This window comes from Oreochromis niloticus, linkage group LG17, assembly GCF_001858045.2.
Source record: "Oreochromis niloticus isolate F11D_XX linkage group LG17, O_niloticus_UMD_NMBU, whole genome shotgun sequence".
NCBI lineage: Eukaryota > Metazoa > Chordata > Actinopteri > Cichliformes > Cichlidae > Oreochromis > Oreochromis niloticus.
In genome coordinates this window covers 1239501-1248836 of record NC_031981.2, presented here as the reverse complement: position 1 = coordinate 1248836, position 9336 = coordinate 1239501, and the positions used below count along the sequence as shown (strand labels likewise).

Sequence of the window (9336 nt, the reverse complement as noted above, 5' to 3'; positions counted from 1 at the left end):
TTTCACCCTTGAAGCAGCAGAGCACATGAAGCTTCACGGTGGAGATGCCAAATGCTGATGTGTTCCAAACCTCCTCTGACATTAACATCAGCACCAGAAGTGTGCAGTGGGAGCTTCGTGGCATGCGTTTCTATGGTCTCCACTCTCACGGCACACTGTGAGCCAGGTTGCCATAGAGATGCTGCACACACGCCCAAACACCTGATGGCTACTTTAGCTCTTACTTGGTTTTATTTTGATTTTAAATGCCGGCACCTCGTCAGTGCCCAGCTTTGCTGCCCAGTATCCATCGCATTGTGTTTCTACAGTGCACTTCCCATTAACCATCAGTCCATCAGACAGCGCAGGTCAGACATGAGTAATAAAGCTCTGGCTCAAACTCCTCACTGTGATGGATATCTTGTCTGACTGACTGCTTGATTAACTGCAACAAGCCACTGTTTAACACATCTGCTATAACTCATATTTCTTTCAGTCACCAAAATAGGATATACATGCATCAGAAACTGCTAGCCAGATTTTCAGGTTAGGGTCAATCATGTCAACCAGCACACGTCTACACTTACACAACTTTCCCCCCTTTTTGGCACAGCAGAATATGTGTGTTACCTGCATTGTCTGCCCTCTGTGATCTCAGACCCTTCTGCCTATTCTGTCATCCAGTCCCCTCCTCTGACTAAAATATCATACTGTAATACGGAGTAACGTCCTGGATGTAATGAGGGAAGGTCACTGCTGACTGATCCAGCAATGTGAAGCTCAGATCTTGTGTCGGCACCTCCCCCAGAGTCAATACTGTCAGTTAAATCAAGCAGCTCTAGCTTGCTCTGGATGCTCTCTTTCTCTTTTACATTTCAGATACACAGTTTTTGCACAGACTTGGGTGTGGCGTGCATTTACAGGAGCGGTCTAAACCCATGTCCTTGTTTTTGTGGTAGAGAGGTCCCCCGCTCTCCCAAGTCTGAACAGGTATGCATTTTTTTGTTGTTGTTTTCCAGAGAACATTTAAAGCAGTGACTAAAGGTTTTGAACCGTATCCTTGAGGTGACTGTAGTTTTACTGAATGAGCATCTTTAACCCATACAACCACAGCGACACAGATGTCTACGCTCCTTTACACACTGAGGAAAGTTCCTGTTAAAGTTTCAACTTTGACTCGCCCATAGTTTTCCTGACAATAAAAATGGGTCTGGGCTCTTATGGATTAATATCTTGATTAAAGACATTTCAGTTTTTGTCATTGTGGAGGTTCAAAGAAAGAGATTACTATGAATACTCTGGGAAATACACTTGTTCATCATTGTTCCCAGTCAAGAAATGGTTTGACAGAGAAGTTTTGAAAAACAATAACTTGTGTTTACACTTTTGTGTTTGCAAAAAAACCTCCAACCTAATAAGATAATTAATGAGAATAAGATGTGGTGGATCGTTGTTCTTTTGCCTTTGGGTAAAGTCAGGATAGATGTCTACTTTGGTTTTAGGTCTCTATTTGAAGCAAAGCTAGACATCTGTTCTCTGCAGATTCATATCTAGCATACAGACATGAGAGTAGTAGCAAGGTGTTACCGGTCTCTCAATCCTCTAAATCTTGAATTCCCTTTGTTCCCTGAATGAATTCCCAGAAGTGGATGGATGGATGGATGGAGGATAGATGGATGGGAGTATGGATGGATGGATGGGAGGATGGATGGATGGATGGATGGGAGGATGGATGGATGGATGGATGGGAGTATAGATGGATGGATGGATGGATGGATGGGAGGATGGATGGATGGATGGATGGATGGATGGATGGATGGATGGAGGATGGATGGATGGAGGATGGATGGATGGGAGGATGGATGGATGGATGGGAGGATGGATGGATGGAGGATGGATGGATGGAGGATGGATGGATGGGAGGATGGATGGATGGATGGGAGGATGGATGGATGGATGGGAGGATGGATGGATGGATGGATGGGAGGATGGATGGATGGAGGATGGATGGATGGAGGATGGATGGATGGGAGGATGGATGGATGGATGGGAGGATGGATGGATGGGAGGATGGATGGATGGATGCTTTCCTATACTGATTCTGTTCACACAGCACTGACGTAGCTGTCTACACTTAGAAGGAGGACTAGTTCAGGGGTAACCAATTAAAACCCCAGTAGGTCCAATTACTAAGATTTTGTACACAACAAGTGCACATATGAAGTGTGCGTTGGTGAGCCTGGAACGGTGCTTGTTGTTCATAATAGAGAATGCTGCCTGGTTTGTAAGTCGACCCAAACATGGTCACTGCGGTGGATACGTCTCTTCAACAAACTTGTGTTTGGGTTTCGTAGAGACGCTTAACATTCCCGCTTTTGATTAGCTCCACTGTTTCACAGTATGTGAGACATAAAGGTTTGGAGGAATGAGCCCACACTGATTCGTCCACTCACTCACCGTCGTACTGATAAAACAGTGCTCTGGGTTTATGTATTACGGGGGAATTTTTTCTGGCACTGATTACCGTTCCAGACAGAACCAGCACTTGGTTCGGATCTGGACCGAGGTCAGCCATTTGGTGATATATGGACTAGTCGCTTAACTTAGCTGGAAGTCATACAGTCAAATAATACATCAATAAATCTAAAGAATGAATATGTTGATAAAAAATGTAAAAATAAGTAAACAGGTCCAAGCTCCTTAGAGGTCAACAAGTAAAACAAAGCTAAAAGCTAAAAAGAAGAATCATATTATATTTCATAACCTTTTTAATGCAAAGTTTATTTTTTATGCATTTTAATAATTTATTGCTTTGTGATTTTGGCAGTTTTTGTCCTCTGTAGTTTGAGATCCTGGAGCAAGACTGCCCAGCTTCCGCTGCCCTGCTCTTCTTGGATTCACTTGCATAAATCTGTGTGTCTCAATTTTGTTGCACATCCCTTTTTAGTCAGCCAGGCCTTCCCTCTCCGTCAATATTGGCGTTGACTTGGCTGCAACAGTAAGTAGATTAAAGGAACAGTGATTGAGGGCAAATCAATTACTGTGGCTCAATGGTCTGTGTATGGGGGTTTTACTGTAGCATTACCCAGACTTCGTTTTCTAATGGGAACATTCTGAACCAGCCTTCAGGGTAACATCCAGGTTGTATTCTTAAGTCTAAAGGAGTTTATGGGTGATGAGTATGGCTGAAAGCGTCGAAATGTCCCGTCTCCTGGTTGTATCTATATAATGATGACTACATGTTATTTTTGGGGTTATTATATTTATCATTTAACTTCGCTTTCTTCTACTATATCAGCGTGTTGAATTCTACTGCTATCATACAGTACTGTGATACTCATACAGTAATATGATACAGTACTAATATTTTGAATATGGTGCACACTTTAAGTTTATGCTGTGATTAAACAGAGTTCAGAAACATCCCACTTCATTTTTACTGGCATCGAGTAAAGTGGAACCTCGACGGTAATATTCTGGCTGATATATAAATATATTTTTGGCATTCATGAAATGTAGGCCCACTACATCACGTCTTCTTTTTCAGGGAGGTTCTGCGTGATGTGGGGCGGCTCCTCTGCTCCCATCGCTCCCCAGTCCGCCCAGCAGCGTCATTTCGCCTTCCCGTCCGCACTTGTTGGATGTGTCCGGCTTAAATTCCGTGATTTCAAGCTTCCTGCCGCTTGCTTTCTCTCTTGGAGTCCCGAGAATAACGCCGCTGTGAGTGGAGGTGAACGCGTTTTCACACACTACATGCGCGTAAAAAGCGCTCATCTGGGAGTTGTTCTCGTCCTTATCGGTTTGTTTCCTCCGGTTGGCGCGCCGTCACTATGCTCCATTTTTCAGTGTCCTCCGGTTCTGGTTGTGTTCACAGCCGTGCATTTGACCTCTAGTCTGCTGTTTCCACACCGCTGGTGTTTCGGCGGCTGTGCGCGCTCTGGACTCCGGCTCATCCTCGGAGAAGTTCCGCCGCAGTCCCATGTACAGCGTTTCTCTGTCTTCCTCTTGCTGCGATAAGGATGCTGGTGGATTTTTCATGGTCAGTTTCCACAAGATTGGCCCAAGATTGACCAGCGGACCATGTAATTAGATCAGGTATGTGTGGTTGAAATTGAAACTGTGTTTGTAAGCGAATTCTTTCAAAAAGAATTTAGATTTATTTAAAATCCATTTATTTATTATTTATTTATTTTTAATCAGAGGTTTTAGTTTCTGACTGGAATGATTGGGGTTCAGAAGGGTCACTGTTCTGTTAGGTTTATGAAAATGTCACATTACCTGGAAAAGAAGGTATAATTGAAGCTAATTTTTTTTTCACTTTTATGCATCGTGAAATGTGGGCAGTGGAGATAAAGTGAGGGTGGAGAAGCTCAGCTGGAGGTGTTTGCCATTTTGATTCTACTGTGATCGCTTGCTGGCAATTCATTAAATGAAATTAATTAAACAGCAATGTGTAGATGAAGGCAGTGACTGCTACTTTACTGCTTGTGGTTAGTGTTTTTTGAACAGATGGGGGAAACGAGGTAAGGTTCCTCACTGCTGGGGTCTGAAGTTCAGTTTGGCCTCTGGAGAGGGATCACCCCAAAGTCCTTTACTGTACTACATGCAAAACATGACACAGATACAACCCTTTAATGGTCACATTGTACAAACAAGTTGCAAAATATGACGCAGAATTTTGGACTAAAAGAAGAAAAATATTTATCCATCACAAATAACTGCAGTTACTTAAATGATCACTTGAGGCTGTATCCAAAAGGAAGTCAATCCTGACAGAGTCCTGTTACCAAAGCAAAGTTTCAAAGAAAAATGTGCTTGATTTGTTTTGGTTTCTGTGAGTTTCCCCACTCGAGGCTGTTTTTTTGTTTGCCTGATCAGAACCTGAAGAATCAGGAGAAGTGATGGTGCCTGCTGTAGCTCATGGAGGCTGCAGAGTCACAGGATGACAAAGCTGGTTATGGCTCTGTTATGTAGTGTCGTTTATTAGTTTAGTTTATTAGCCTTTCGCTTGCATACACACACATGCACAAACCTAATCCTCCTCACCACACAGACTGTATGAATGATTGATGCTGTTTCAGAGTCTGAAAAGTGACACCAAGGACCTGCATTCTTCTCAGCGCTCAACAGGGGGCGACTTCTATGAGAAAAAAACATCCAGTTGTATACAAGTCTATACGATAATGTGCTTGGCTCGATTGCTCCTCAGTAAAGATTTTCCTGACGACTTTATGACCTCTAGCTTCAGGTCATGTGGCCCTTCAAATTATGGTCACTATTAGAGTGAACGATGGGGACTATGCAGGCAACTTTTTACCAGAGAAACTTTATCAATCCCAGAGGGAAATTTAGTTGCCATAGCAGCAAATATACAACAAACGTCAAGCACTCTATAAAATGAGTGTAGAAACAGAGATTTTGATAGATAAATATTAAGATAAACAGATAAATATAGAGATATAGGTATAAATATAAAAAGGACATTACAGCGATCGGGAGCTGCTACGACAGGCTGCCGCTAGGGCGGCGCCATCTTAGCCAATTTTTAAACTCAACGTCTAAGTCAGTTAACACATGGCGTCGACGTCGTCAAACACGTGCTTCGCCTGTCATATCCGGTTTCAAAACACCAAGGTGGCGATGGCCCAAAGCTCAGTTTTAGGCATCGCAAAAGAACTTTGCGATGGTGGTGTTTTGGTGGCTACGTCAGTCGTTTATACAGTATTTCTGTGGAAACACTGTTCATATACAGTAGCATGTATGTAGTGACACTGTGCTCAGAACAGTATGTGTGTAGTCATCACTGTGTGCGACCAACATGTGTAACGTGTTTGTGCTGCTGCCTCATTTGCACATGCAGCAGTTACTTTGCTGTCCGAGAAAGAAGAAATATATTTAAGCGTCTTTTCTTTAGATTAAAGTTGACATGTTCAAAACGCCTAAATCAGAGATGTCAAACTCATTTTACACTGTGGGCCCTTTGATGGCTCCGATCTGAAACGGGCCGAAACAGTGAAATCCTTCTTTTTATCTGCGTAAATACGTTTAATATGAAGACCGAAATATCAGCAGTTTTTCTACATGAGAAAGAAATGCTGCTTTGGGCTGAAATAGTAAGAAATAAATGTGTAAATTTAGAGAAAAACTTCAGTTAATATATATATATATGTGTATATATATGTATTATTCTAAAATAGATCATTTTTTTTCAAGTGAGACATTTTCTTTTTGCTTGTTTTTATGGTGATCCCACTGGAAAATCATAAAGTAGACAGTGAAAAAAAACAAGTTCTTCTGTCATTTAATGGTGAATCTATTACTTATTTGCATTGGTGTAGTATAAACAGCCATGGTCTTTATCAGTAGGAAATACAGTTAGAAGCTCTTCTTCACATTTTTCAAAGCCATCCAGTGGACCAGATTGGAGTCTTTGGCGGTCTGATTCTGGGCCTTGGGCCTTATGTTTGACACGTCTGCTTTCACTGACCGGTGACAGTGACTTTGTCGAGAAGCTGCTACGTGATGGTGTTCAGCTCTTGTCTTGGAAATAAAGCCTCCGAGAGCTGCTGCTGCTTCGACGTCCAGTGTTGACTGCAGACGTAGCCTTAGTTACAGGTGGTGTTTTGTCCATGAGCGTATATGTTCATGTCAAACATCCAAACAAATCCTTCGCCTCTACGTTTATGTTGGTTCGTTAATTTCCACCACATTAAAACCTTGTGTGACCCATTTCTCATGGAGACTGGCTGGAAAACAGAGCTTGACGAAATAACTGTAGAGCAGCCTCTCTATATCCTCCCGTTTCCACACACACACAAACGTCTTAATTCCTTCACCTCCAGTGGCTGTGATACAACAGGAAGTGGGCTGATTTCCCAGAGGAGTCTGCAGTCAGCGCTGTCACAGCTAACGCAGCAGCAACAGACAAAATGTATTTAATATGAAGGCTGTGCGATGGTGCGCTGCGCCTACACTTCAAAACACTGTGGGAAATGACAACTGGCTGCTTGCAACATTTGATTTGTCAGTACCAAGCTGCTCTGTAACTGCCTGCTCTGGCTATGTGACTAAATATTTGATCAGCCTCAGGGAAGTTAGGAAACAGTTTGCCTTATAAAACCAGACGAATCCTCACGATGTACGCGATTTCTCATGTTTCTGCTGCGGATACGGGAACGCTGGGAATATTCAACCTTGTGCTGACCAATTAAACCCCTCAAACCTGGGACAGAAGCACCACACTGGATACTGTAGTATGTAATGTAACTGTTGTAGTTATGTTTTTGTACAAGCGTCTGCATTTTAATAATGGTCCTGGAATTTGAAATCATGGAGCCAAAGCAGATGCATTAAAAGTCTGCTGAAAAAGGAGTCATCCAGTGATCTAGTGGTTGAATTTTGACCCACAATCTTGCATCATGTCCCCACAAGATGAACATCTGAAGCTCGGTAGGCGCTGCGTGTGACATAATGTGTACTATAAGTGTGTCTCATCCATGATGACAGTCTCAAACTGCCTGTGGTGTTTTGAATTCAAATGAGTATTTTTTGAAATCAAAGTGCAGCCATTGTTGCCTCAGGGAGGGCCTGTGTCAGAGATTCTGCCTGTCTTGCTTTCTTGAGGCACAGTGCTGTACTCAGCCTGCCTTTGGTTGTAAAGTCCTTGCATCCTCCTGCTAACACCGACCTGAGTGTATTTTCTGGGACAACATGCATGAAAGAGTGTGTCTAAGTTGGGGTAGCAGTGTGTGTGTGTGTGTGTGTGTGTGTGTGTGCGTGTCCGTGTGTGTTTGTTGGGGGTCGGCGGAGAGATTCTCAGACGACACGGGGAAGAGGAAAGTGTTTCAGTGTTTCAGGAGCCTTGCGTGAATTATTCATCGCCCCTTAAGGTCTTTGTGGCTGCCGTATTGATGTTTCTTGCCATAAAAGTTGAGAGTTGAGCGTACTGTAGTCACACATGAAAGGTGAGGCGAGCCGTGTCCGAGCTGCAGTGCAGCACGAGCAGGACGCTAAGTTCTAGCATCTAACAGCAGTCGGTCAGACCAGCTTGTTTTCACCTCTTTATTACCTGCCAGCAAGGATTTTAAAACACACTTGAATCTATAGTGATGGCTGGTTTCTAGCATGATCTGCGGCTGGAGCTGAAAACTACTTTCAGCTTATAAATGTGCCAAAAAAATCACAAGAAACTCCTTCATGTATTTGTGAGCTGCACACCTCCACCTGAGTGATAGAGACACGATTAACAGTAATATATTACCTTGGAATATTTGGTTCTTGGTACATTGATAAACTGTAGAACTTGATAGATATTTTTATTTTCTATTTTTTTCCTATCTTCCTCCTGTTATAGCTCACATACAGTATGCTGACATTAAGGGAAGTGGGTATCCTTATGCTGCTGTCCTCTCAAGCAGATCTCAACTGTTTTAAGATCTACTTTCTGTTGTTCAGCTTTAGATGGTAATTTGTGACGCTTACAAACCCTGTAGCACGTGGTTGTGAACGCCCGTTGTCCTGAAGCGCAGGTATCCCGGGTTACGATGAACCGAATGAGAAGAAGGGCTGTTGGCAAAGCTGGTGGTCTCTGGAAGAGAGATGCTGTTATCTGCTAATGTAGCTCTACCGCTGCTGGCTGCTTTATCTGTGGTGACTCATCAAAAACACACACACAAAGACACGTGCATACAACTTCTAGATGACACCAGACTGACACAGGAAGACAGGGGAAAGGGGAACGAAGCTCTTTGGCATTTAGATTTAAGCACCATTTTTTTCAAACATTCATTGATCGCCTTGAACTTTTAAGGATCTTCCAAAGGTGCACATGACAACTGAAATGTCCAGCCCTGTAAGTCTGTGAAGGTTCTCAGTCATCCAGGTCATCGTAGTCTGAGGAGCTTGGAAAGGAAAGCGTCTAGACTTCTTTAAGTTTCATCTGAGAAGCTTCTTCAGCTCTAAGAGCAACTGGTGGAGAGTCCCAGATTTAAAGTCCTGTGGGAGTGTCCCCCCAAGAGGGTCGTGGACCCCCTATTGATCCTCTACCTAATCACAAGGTGTGAAAACAGGTGTGGGTCACAATCAGCCAGGGTTTCGGGTGAGCTCATTGTGAGACCTGGCCCCACCCTATCATGTGATTTCCTGAGGTCAGATGGCCCAGGATGTGAGTGGGCGTCAAGGCGTCTGGGAAGGATCTCAAAACTGGATTATAGATGGCAGACAGTTGGTGTCATAAGCCCCGCCCTCTGTTCAAAGATGGTTGTTCACAGTGGACATGGATGCTTCTGTCACTCCTCTTTCAAACCATCTGTCTTCTCTGTCCAAAATGTGAACATTGGCATCTTTAAAGAGTGACCT

The 9336-nt window shown here is 43.3% G+C and overlaps 1 protein-coding gene across 1 annotated transcript in view; it reads left to right on the top strand.

Moving 5' to 3' along the window:
• The first annotated feature begins 3483 nt into the window (after window positions 1–3483).
• Window positions 3484–9336, top strand: part of fam163ab (family with sequence similarity 163 member Ab) — a 33130-nt gene continuing 27277 nt past the window's right edge. Inside the window, exon 1 of the mRNA XM_003455648.5 lies at window positions 3484–4074. The gene's annotated coding sequence lies outside the window, so the exon portion shown is untranslated. The remainder of the gene's footprint in view (window positions 4075–9336) is intronic.